General features: G+C 36.6%; 1 protein-coding gene and 1 pseudogene across 2 annotated transcripts in view; both read right to left on the reverse strand.

The window, feature by feature from the left end:
* LOC134220218 (cardioacceleratory peptide receptor-like) overlaps positions 1-12,745 on the reverse strand; it is a 365,520-nt gene that overhangs the window by 16,684 nt on the left and 336,091 nt on the right. The window lies entirely within an intron of this gene.
* The window catches only part of LOC134219159 (uncharacterized), a 17,057-nt pseudogene continuing 16,286 nt past the window's right edge, over positions 11,975-12,745 (reverse strand).

Below are 12,745 nucleotides of genomic sequence, written 5' to 3' on the forward strand. Positions count from 1 at the left end.
GGCCAGTCTAATGCAGCATGTATGTCCAAAATAAACGGTTCTTCAGAGAGCCAATAATAGAGATCAATATCAATGCTTTCAATACCCTTCGGGATAGAAATTGTACTTAAAAGCCAAACCAATATTCTAGAGATAAAATTTTATGTGTGATTTTCATAAATTGCGTCAAAACTAACAGTGGATAATTTTTTCTGATTTATGAAGCGGATGAAGGACTTCGCTTGACCATGCCTTTAAAGATTCATAAGATGTCCAAATCTCTCACATAATCTTATTTGGATAAAAAAAACACCGATAACAACATTAATAAACTATCAATCGATTTTTCATCAAATGTTGGATTTTTTGGCATTGATAAAAAAATATGTGGATAAACATTGTTTCCGGGTGTTTCCTTCCTTCTACTACTAACAATGTTGTCTCAGAAAAGAACACGTACTTCCCACCTGAACTGCATTTCTAAGCCTGCTTGCCCGGCTTATTGGCCTGTATCAAGCGAAAGTCCTGTTAGGAAATAGACGCCAGCAGCGAGCAACAAGCGTAAAAGAAGAAGCCCTTCTCGAACGCGTTGATGATGGTGACGCTTTGGCTGACAAAGAAGCGGGATACAAGACACTAGCTGATTGGCCCACGAGGTTCGAGGTTTGAGGTAGATTTGATTTCTCGTCGGTTTGATGAGAAGATTTTGCCATGGAATGGTATGCAACGCCGATTATTTATCCAAAATAGTTGATGTGAGAAATTTGGACATATTATGTATTTTAAAGGCATGGTCAGGTCAAGTCCTACGTCCACTTAGCGGTTATGTCACAGACATTACCCACTGTTCGTTTTTATCAATCCAAAATAAGGTAATGAATTTTATTGCAAAACCATATTTTTTTAAATTTTTGTTTAAAAAAATATAAATCTAGCTTAAGTGCTAATGCTGTCTTTAATATCAATACGGCACTTACGTCTAGCTATATCAAATATATTGCAATGCAACCATTATGGTACGTTTTGACAGTGCAAGTCAAATTCGATTAACTTCGATTAACAACATTCACTTTTTCGAACATCTGTCGTTATCGGTATTTGATGGCTTTTATGTTGCTCGGCACTGTAAGGCCGTTTGAATTATAAATTTTAGACATCATCTGCGTTATCTTTGCTTAAACACAACACGCTTCACGATAGATTTAATTTCATGCCAACCCTCCTAGGGGGCTGGAAGCACCATCCCGGAATCGAATGAACCTTGGTGGGAATAAAGTTATGGTATTTCTAAGCCACTCTGCATACTTAGTTTTTCAAAATTGTCAAGAGTAACATTTGATGAGGGCCTAAATTTTTTTCATGGATTTTTTATAAATCGATGTAACTCTAAAATGACAAGACCTACAAAAAAGTGTTGTATGGCGGACTGTCGTGAAATTCTATGAAGCTTTTGGAAAAATATCCAAAAATAAAATACCGATTTCTACACTGAAAAAAATAGTTTTAAAAATTAAAATCGATATTACAAAAAACCTCATCTCAGAAATCGAATAATTTTTTTCTGCAGATAGGTGTTTTAATTCATCTAACTTTTCTGGGAATAATGTTCCTGTGACATATTTAAGGAAAAAAGTTTTTCCAACAAAATTTTTTCATGTCCATATTGAGGAAAATTTATCAGTGTGTTTTTATGCCTACATCGCCAATTATAGGTTCAGCAGCCTATCCTCAACCAACGACACATTTTGGACGTATAAAAATTTGTTTGGGAAGCAATTTAGCATAATCTAACATAATTGTGGACCAACATTTGAAAAGGGTTTATGTTTTATTTGACTTTTTGTACCGAAGTAACTTAAAAACAATTACTAAAAAATAATTACTTTGAAAACGGACAATGTTGCCGAAGCGAAACTAAAGTGATATTTAATTGTAATAGTGGAAAAGAAGATGTTTTTTTCAGCAAAGGCTAACCACTGAATGGTGTAATTTAGAAACCGTTATTAAGCCTGTAGATGATTTTGTATCGTATTTTATTGAAAAATTGATAAACTTATAACTTATGATATTATTTGCAAACAGCAATACACCTGTACTGTTAGATTTCTCTGAAAATTATTCATTCATTATCCAAAATGCTGCTCACGGTTGGAATAATTTCCAGGCAATAATACATCCATTCGAAGTTTACTTTAAAAGAAACGGTTAATTAGAAAACGTTAGCCTTATTAATCAGAAGTAATGACCCATGACACAACAGCTGTTCACTTAATTATTTCAAAATTAATTGACTTTTTGAAACAGTCGATCGATTTTACAAAAATTACTTTCATGTCTGGGTGAGCTGCAGCACACTATAAAAATAAAAGGAACTTTGCAAGTCTGTGCAATTTAAATTCAAAACATGGCTTAGAAGCAGAATGGCACTCTCAAACGAATGGCAAAACGAGCAACTCTTGCCAAAGATTATGGAATACTATCAAGACTCCTCGGGAGTTGTACGAATGGGTGAATGGGCACGTTTTCAATCAAACAAAAATATCACTATATTACATTTCTGTTATATCACGAATGAGCAATACCGCCATCGGGGGTGGCAAAGGGGGGGTGAGAATGGGTCATCGCTGTCACCGCGAGCATGGAGGGCGTAGAGCAAAATCGTTCAAAAAGGTCTCTTATATTTTTGTCTTCTTGACCTCAGATACATCCATTCTACAAGCATTCTCTAGAAGTTGAAACAGTGACCCATTCTCACCCCCATTTGACCCATCGTCACCCCCGACGACGGTACTCAACAAGAGTTTGTCAAAAAGCAAAACTCAAAAAACTCAGATGAAGACCCAAAAGTCTTTGAATTGTTCGACTATGTTTACAAATTGATGAGTAATCAAGTAGAAATAAGAATTAAATGTAGTAACAAATAAAATTGAAAGAAAAAATTGAAAAAATGCAGAAAATTTATTATTCTTTAAATGTGCGTTTACCGAAATCCTCTAATGAAATTACCTACTGTTTGGAATCAAAATGTTTATCTGATAAAAAATCGACCTTTAATTTTTTTTTTGCTAAACCAATTTTAACCTTTAGCATTCATTAATTTTATTTTCTAGAACGGTAAACGCTTTTTATGTTTTCAGGACTTTATAGTTCAGGACAAATTTACAATAGTCCATCAAACATCACAATTTTGTAAATCTGGTAATTTGTGTGTGTAACATTGATATATAAGCAATCTAGGAAAATATACGCCCTTTCCAAATGTTATCCACATTAATGTTAGATTATGCTAAATTGCTTCCTAAACAATTTTTATACTTCCAAAATGTGTCGTTGGTTGATGATAGGCTGCTGAACCTATAATTGGCGCTGTAGGCATAAAGACACGCTGATAAATTCTCTCACTAATATCGACATGAAAAAGTTTTTGTTAGAAAAACTTTTTTCCTTAAATGTCAAGAGGAACATTTATTCCCAGAAAAGTTAGATAATTAAAATATTTCATTCGCAGAAAAAAAAAAATTAACCGATTTTGGAGATGAGGTTTTGTAATATCGATTTTAAATTTTTTAAACAAAATTCTTTTTCAGTGTAAAAAATCGGTATTTTATTTTTTGGATATTTTTCCAAAAACTTCAGGGAATTTTCACGACAGTCCGCTGCATATACAACACTTCTCTTCTAAAGGTCTGCCATTTTAGAGTTATGTCAGATTTATGAATAAAAAATCCATGAAAAAATTTAGGGCCTCATCAAATGTTACTCTTGACAATTCTTGAAAAACTAAGTATGCAGAGTGGCTTAGAAATACCATATCTTAATGGTCGCCACCAAGTTTCATCTGGATTCTCAGATGGTGCTGCCAAATCATGGTCGAGTTGGCGCGAAATTCGTCGATAGAGTAGTACATCTGAATTTTGGTGAGGATTCAAAACCGGTTGGGTCTCCAAATATTTTGAAAAATCTGGTGCCTTTCTGACTCATGGCGGGTTCCATGTCAATTCCACTTTTGTCATCTGATGATATCAGACTGTCAAGCATATTGAATTCCTCCGATCGTCCGGCTACTGCAAAGTTTAAGGCGCTTTTTCCTGCTGACACTCAAATCACCTGGTTCTGCGGGCGTTGATGGTGGACCCACCGCAAAGAAGCATACGGTCAGCTCGTTAAGGCACACAAAAGAGCGTTTCGTGTCTATTAGCGAAATCTCAGAGTCGTCTAGGATGTTCCACACAACAATAAACTCATAGAGCGGTACACGGTCAATCGCACTCCACCAAGATGAAATGCATCCTTGTTTCACATTAGCCGGGATTATCTGAATGAAGCCAGTCAGCTAACTGACCGTGTTTGCACCCTTGCATCCTATGGGGCCGCCAAAGGATTTTTGTGGATCAGACAGACAAAACAGACAGCATAGGTTCATCTCCTGCCGAATGCCGATCGACCTTGGGGCCCCTTTAGATTTCCTGCTTGTATAGCTGCTTTTTGAAGAATGCTGGCTTAGATTTGAAGAAGCTGTTCGAAGTGATCGAACCAACATTTCAGCTTTACAAGTCAGTGAGTTATTGAGCACTGACTCCCACTTACAGAGATACATTCTGTAGACGGGACTCGTACTTCACTCCTCTGATTCTTCCCATTCCTCAACCTTTGATTCTATACGCTTCTCAATCTTCAGTCGGGTTACATCTGTAGCACCCAATTCTGTTTTTACACGGATTTTTTTTATACGGCCGTGTAAAAAAATCCCATACAAAATTTCTTTGCAAAGTTGCTCTACTTTAGCATGATCTGTCGAGAACTCATATTTTTTTTTTACACGGATTTTTAAATTTTGAACTGAAAACTTTTTTTACACGGAACGCATCCCCGTGTAAAAAAAGAATCGGGTGTAATCCATTCTATTGGCTGAGTGCGCAGCTCATCGAAGATGATCTCGTCAGTTTCCATAATTCCACCTTCCAAACATCCACTACCTGGAGTTCCCATATTCTTCAACGAACTATGCAGAATCGACACCTGAGAGAATTCTCCTCCCGCTGAATTTCCTGGAAATGCGTGGTCGCGGATCTTTGGAAATTAAAGATGATAGTCAAACGTGATGTCATCACAGCGTTCATTACGGACTCAAGAAGCGTATCGTTTCCATTTTCAGGGTGATCCATTTCCAGAGGAGCTAAATACTCAGTCTCGGCAAATTCCAAAAAGTTATTTCATAGAGAAAAGTAAGTCAAACCGTTGTTGGTTGCAGACGGGAAAAGCGGGCGCGGGATGACTCTCCGGTCAACGATGATAAGGCAGTTTGGCCATAACTGGCGAGAGTAATCGCCAAGGACAACCAGTGGGTGTTAGCTAGAAAGACGTTGACATGTCAGTCATTCACAGATCCAACTGATTAGCTGGAAACGTTGTTGGTTCGACCACTTATAACAACAACTTCTTCAAGTTTTGACGTCTTATCCCAATCCCAGATATAGGGAAAGGTTAACAATTCTCTTGACGGCAACAAAAAGATTCTGCAAGCTGGATGATCATGTGGAGAATCCATATTGTCACAAGCGGTGCATCTTTTGGAGTAGGTCAAGGAATCTCAAGAGTCTCTCCATTTGGTACCGAATGACCACGGAAAAGTTCTCGATCGTCTGAATCACGAAAATCTGCAGGGTGTCCTCAGAAGCAAGGGATAATCTAGGCAAAATCCAGAGAGTCCATAACAATATAATCGCTAAAGTGAAACAAGGCTGGATGTATTATATCTCAGCTAAGGTTAGTCCAGGAAATCGACGTGTAATTGGCGGGTCACCGCTAGGGAAGCAGCCAACCACCATTATGACCAATCGTACCACCTCGACCCATAAGGACGATACTGCAATACTAACGCAACAGCCTGCAAGTAACATTTTTTAGTTTTATAAACGCCTTGGAAGACCATAATTTACTCTTTTCAAGAAATGTTATGGTAAACCAAGCATAAAACCAAAATGTTACATTGGGGAGTGGAGCAAACTGAATGATCTGCTTGAACGTTCCCCTTGATCAACATCAACAACAATACCGAATCATTGGATGTGAAGCACCCAACTCCACGGTAGCCGGGCAAACAGTGAAGAAGGTTGAAAACCAGCCAGTCAACGTTAGGCGGCGCGTCTCAGGCAATGCACCAAACTCCCAACAATACTCAACCCTAACGAATTTTGGGATGTTTAAGTACGCCAGTGATACTTGGTGTATTCAAAGCAGAGATCACATAGATTTGCAAGTGTTCACCAACCGATGTCAACGTTTATAGCTCGGACTGGCAGACTTCACTCACTAGTTTCTGGAATGTTGAGTCCTTAATCGACGATGCCATCGGAAATACATCAAATAAAATGGACGCAGGCCTGCTATACACTACGTAAGAGCGAAAGCGAAATCTGCAAGCAAGCGGTGGAATCCGGTAGGACATCGCAGCAGGGGCAGATCTAGGATCTCCTGGAGAGAAATAAATGAAGTCGATAGGAATCATGGCCATAAATCTACATGGAGATGGCGAACGTCATCTGATGTCCCCCAAAGTTTTCAGAATACAAGAGTACCATATGTACATGAGGCTGAGAAAGAAATCAATGTGCCATATAGCCTATGTATTGTGTTACTTTGATTAGCCGTTTTTACAAAGCAATAGAAATTTATTTTGAAACTGTTTGGAAGAATTTTAATTTTTCATAAATCAATTGGAACTGTAAACTCTCAAAAAGCAAGGTTATTTTCAGTGCAATGTATCTTTTCTTAGAGTAAGGTAAACGAAAATCTCCCAGTAATCGTCGTCCATGAGCCGAAATGACCCCTTTACAACCATACGGAAACCCCAGGAGCTCATCCGCGCGCATTTCTTGTGTATGGGTGAGCTTTAGCGTCCATTGCATCCTCTCTACGGCTTTGTCCGAGGTCGTATTCATGTTAATAAGCAGCATGAACCCAATAATTTCAGGATCGTGGGTATGCTGATATGGCGTGCTTCACCGATTCTACTTCAGACGTCACCTAAGTATTCCGTATGGTCCGGGAAGTCTGCATTTTATTTATGTAAGAACGTCATGAAACAGCCATGTTCAAACAACACAAATAGTACATCTGACCCTTGTCTTATTAATTTATTTAAAATTACAAAAATTACATTTCCTTGTTTTTTGCATATCGTACATTCCAAGAAGCTGTTTGACATACTTAAATAAATTTAATATTTGTATCGGCCTTTATTAATAAAAAAAATTCGCGTTATGAAGCTAAATATACTAAAACACTTCAAATCTTAGAAAACTTTTCAGTATTTCCACTTGAAATTCTTAAGATTCCAACGAAAAAATCTTTGGAATTTCCACTGGAACGTCATTGGAAATTGCACAAGATTTTTTTTTAATTTTCACTGGTAATTTTTATTTTTATGTAATTTTCAAATTTAAACGGATTTTTGTTTTAATTTCCAAGAAAATGTCTTTACATACAATTTCTAAAGGAAATTCTTTGGAATCTTCACGAAAAGATCTTCAGAGTTTGAAAGTTTGGAACTTGAATTAGGAATTGAAAATTGGAGTCGAAAAATTCAAAATTTGGTAGGCGTGTTTGAGTACATGTTTTTCGAAGAAATGTTATTTTCGAGAAAATCTTATTTATGGAATATATTGTTTTTGAAGGAATGTTATCTTTAACAATTTTTGGGGAAATGTGTGTCCCGAATTTCACCATGAAAACGTTTGAATAATCTCAGTTCGGTAAGCGTAACCTAATAGAGTTATATTAGAATTTTTAAAATATCAAGTCAATCTGTCAAAAACTTCAGACCAGAGCCAAACAAGCACGAGCACTGATAATACACTCCAACGTTCCTCTACTAGATGAACTTACAGATATGTTCCGTTTTTATCAACACGATCCGTGAGTTTCAGTTGATAAAATCGGGACAGTGACAAAATCTGAATAATTTTCTTCGACGATTTTTTTTAGCTAACATTTTAGTAAAAATGATTTATTTTTGGGAAAATGTAAGATTTTCAGGTACTAGCATTTTGAAATGGTAAAGAACTGTCCATAAACCACGTGAACATGCTAGTGGGTGGCAAGGGTTAGTGAAAAGACATAGGAAATGTATATTTAACATCAATGGTGACTGGTTGAGATTCCTGGAAATTAATTATGTGACGCAAAATAAAAAACATTTTCAATCCCTCCTTCATTCATTGCCCCACTTTTTGTATGAAATTTCCAAAAAATTGATATGAGTAGTCACACTTTTAGAAACCCCCTCCCTTCCTCTAAAAGCGTGACGTAATGTATGGATGTTCTCTAAGATAAGGTGGCATCCGTTGATAACATATAAATAAATTCAAAAGTATTTGATCTTTCTCATCTTCGGGACGGATGGGTTATATGCGCCCAGCGTTTTACATTGGCTGTGAAAAATCACCGAAGAGTGCTTGGTCCAAGTTTTTTCAGCAAAAATGTTCCTAGAAGTTACGTATTGTTTCATCATATCAAGTAAGTAATAAAAAGGTTACAACCTAATGTGCTGACTTATGTTTGGACCAATGAAATAAATTTTAAAAATGTTTACTAGATGGAAGCAATTTTATCATACATTAGAGACCGACGAACTTCGTTTCGCCTAAAATTGATTTCTTCTCTAATTAGTTATGCAGAAATTTCTGTTTCATTTGTATGGGAGCCCCGCTTTCCAAAAGGAAGAGGGGTCTCGAACCATCTTAAGAACTTTCCCCGCCCCCAAAAACCTCTGCATACAAATTTTCACGCCGATCGGTTCAGTAGTTTCGGAGTCTATACGGCTAGACAGACAGAAATTCATTTTTATGTTTATAGAAGAAGAAGATTAAGCACTGAGAAAAGTTATTTTGTTGTCCAACTGATTTCAGTGCAAGTTTTGGGAAGTATGCTAGTGTCGCTCAAGAATTTTGAGCAAACAAACATTGAAAGTTACAACAGAACTGTAATTTTTGTATTTTGCTATTATTTTCATTATGCAATACAAAAATTCTTCCACATTTATATAGTATAATAATTTTACAAATATTTAATGGTACCAACTGATTTTACCTCTAGAGTTATAGTTTCTAGAAATCGGGTGGGGCGTTTGTATGAAGTGCATTATACCGTCTTACCATAAAGGGATGTCAAAATGAATATATGTCAAAAGGTCGAAAGGACAAAAGGTCAAAAAACAAAAGGTCGATAAGACAGAAGGTCGAAAGGACAAAAAAATCGAAAGGGACAGAAGGTCGAAAGGACAAAAGGTCGAAAGGTACAGATGGTCGAAAGGGACAAAAGGTCGAAAAAGGCTAAATGTCGAAAGGGACAAAGTTTCGATCAAGAACAATGTGATATCAAGTTGGGTGTATTCCAAAGGAATTTGTGCTTTGCACTTAACTTCCAGCAGAAATAATAACACACTCATCTCATCAATCAAAGTTGAAGAATGAACCATTTTCAAAAAAGGAGAAATTACTATGAAACAATATTATGCATATCTAGATAGCTCTGTTAGATATAAAACAGATTGTTGATTTAGATAATGAATAACACTTGTATTGTCGCAGCCACGGCGCGTGCATTGATGTATTTGATGTGGCTTGCGCCATTTCGACAGATCGATGTGACATTTAGAAACCAAAACATCCCTCTATTAGTTAAACTCACTGAATGAATTTTAATGAATTGTTAAAATTGTGTAATTTTGATCTAATTGATCTGTTATTTCCAACAAAACCACAAATAAGTAGGACTCTTTTGATTGGAACCATATCAAATTCGAACTTGGACCAGAATCAAGTAAGTTATGGCCATTTGTTTAAAACCGGTACCAATCGATAGTCTTAAGAGGACCAGGTCCCAAATTCATTTACTTGCTTTTGACCGATCTTCCATTATGATAACATTGCAGAAGTTTTCTTATATGTCAAGAATGAAAAATCAACCAAAAATACGGATCATGATGTCGCTGGGGTGCCCCAGGGGAACCTGTAGAAGAGAAGGTGAATTTCAATCAGGAAGCGAGATATGAATATAAAATGGTCCATTGACGACTTTGACCGGTTCCGGGACCTACGGATTGTTCCTAGGGAACTTGTAGACGGGAACATTTCTATTTTTGCACCAAAGTCAGTCATTCGACGGCTCGGAAAAAAAGGCCATTTTCTATCAGTTATAAATCCTAGCGGACGACATCTCAAACTTCATGGTTTTGCAAAACAAGATCAATGGAGCTTATTCTGAAAGATTTTGGGCAAGTTGAACATGTTCCGGAATGGTGCACCCGGGGAAAATGGCAATTTTTGATCATCTATAAAGCATCGCTTGCAACACTCTAACTTCACAATTTTGCAAAACGAGCTCATTGGATCTTATTATGAGGGTTTATGAAGTTGAATATGTTTCGGAATTTCCGAAATGGTGCCCCCGGGGAAAATGGCCATATTTTCAAACCTCAGCCTACGGTATGTAAAACTGCATGTTCTGTATTCAAAATCAATTAAATTCAAATTGAGGATTATTGCATATCTTGAACATGCTCCCAAGTAGGGAACAAATTCTTTGTAGAAATGGGTTATTATTGCAACAGTTATTAAACCAATTTTACATCGAGTAGAACATAATCAATTTGCTTATTTTGTTATATGCAAATATATGGAGATTGATGGAGAAAATTGTAAATTGAGTAAACGGATTTTCAAATAGGTATACGTGCCTCGTAAAAACCATTTAACAAAATTTGAAAAATATGTCATAACATTTATTTTTGTCATTTTACCAGGACTTCAACGGATTGCTATGCTACTGAGGTAACACCATAGGTTATTTTGTTGATGATTCAGACTTTCAGGTGATTTCGAAACATGACCAACCAATCATGAAGACTGAAATGTCGCAAGTGAGGATTTGGAAATGATCGAATCAGTAAAATAGCAGTAAAATCATGAAGATGAAAAGTCACTAGCGAAGTTTTACACCCAATAGAAATGGGTATTTTCTTGGAGGATCAAAATTCTAGAAGATTCAAAGCCATTTCTAACTTGCTCAAAATCCTGAATGAGCTAAATCAACTAGTTTACAAAATCATGAATTTTGAGATGACACATGCAAGGTTCTGTAAATGACCATTCCTGGAAGGTTTCAGAACATGCAAGAAGTTGTCCAAAACTTAGTATACGAATCAATCTTATTTTGTAGAATCACGAGGTTTGAGATGTCGGAAACAAGATTTTATAACTGATCAAAAATGGTCATTTCCTCGAGGAGCATCAGGATACCTGAAGATTTCGGAACATGTCAACTTGTACAAATTCTTTCAAAATGAGCTCCATTGATCTTCTTTTGCAAAATCATGAAGTTTTAACTGATGCAAGTAAAAGAAATTAAAACAACTGACGCAAGCAAGGTCGTATAATGATAACAAAGCGCCATTTTCCTCGGAAGTACCATTCCAGAAAATTCCGGAGCTTGTCCTAATTCTTTATAAACTATCAAAATAGGCTCCATTGATCTTGATTCGCCTGAAATTCGGAATACAGGCCATATTTTGAACCAATCAAATTCCTGATGAATTTTTAAAGTTTAGTGACGTTTCCAATAAATATCTTAATTCATTTGAAGTATGGTTTTGAAAATGGCAAAAGCCATTTTAAATCTGATAACTTCGGACCCAAGTGGCCAACCCTAGAAATCCATAAAGCTCCTGAACTTGAATTTATTCTGCCTCTTTGGTGAAAGTTGGAAAACAAAGTTATAAAATCAAAAAGTTACAGCTAAAAACATTTTAATTTTTAAAAGGGGGTTAGTAACGGAAGAACTTAAAAATGTCGAATATTTAGAATTCATTATCTTCATTACCCATATAAAACTATAAAAACATCTAGGGAAATAAATGTTACAGGGGTTACATTTTGAAGGGTTTTCGTTTATTTTGTGATTTTCTGTGTTAGTTGCTTTGCTTGTTAATGAGAAATAACTTCAAAAAATATTTATTCTCTAAATGTAAGAAGACCATGAATACAAACAAAACTCAGTTCGCCACTTCATACGCATTTATATCACATCATATTTTAGCGGAGCTCAAGTATATAATTCAAATATTATTTCTTGTGATTCAAATGATCGTTCCTCTTACGGGAAGAAATATTCGGTTCTTATCTCTAAGTGCCGCCTATTTAAATATCGTCCACTATAGTGGCCAGCGTGTCTGACGTTCCATAGTTCGCCGCGCTTCCTAGTGAATGGCAAACGATTTCGATAAGCTGCCAGCACCGCCATTGTCAGCAGAGCAATCAGCAGAATCAGCGCCATAACCATCTATTTGCACGGACCCGGTTCCGGATGAGGCCGTGTCCCGGACGTGAGGTCTCAGTTCCATGGTGTTGTGGCTTAAAAACGTAGAGGCCCGGTTTTGATCGATTTGTTTGGAAAGCGTTTGAAGTTTTCCGTCGTATCGGAGATTTTCCTCCAGTTTGTCGTTTTTAAACGACTGCTGATAGAGCTTAAATTCTAGCTCTTCTTTGGTTTGCTTTAACTTTGAAAGTGTTAGATCATTCAACTCCTGCATCATTTTCCTCAGATCGTTGGAAACTTGGGAGTTACGTTGGTTGCATTTGTCAGTTGGGCTATCTTCACATCCAGAATCGATTTTTAACCTGATAAATATCGTTTTCAAATGACATAAGTTTTTCGTCAGGTCAAAATCTCCGCTTCAATATGATTGGATTTGTTTCAATAGCCTCTC

Source organism: Armigeres subalbatus, chromosome 3 (assembly GCF_024139115.2).
Source record: "Armigeres subalbatus isolate Guangzhou_Male chromosome 3, GZ_Asu_2, whole genome shotgun sequence".
Classification (NCBI taxonomy): Eukaryota; Metazoa; Arthropoda; class Insecta; order Diptera; family Culicidae; genus Armigeres; species Armigeres subalbatus.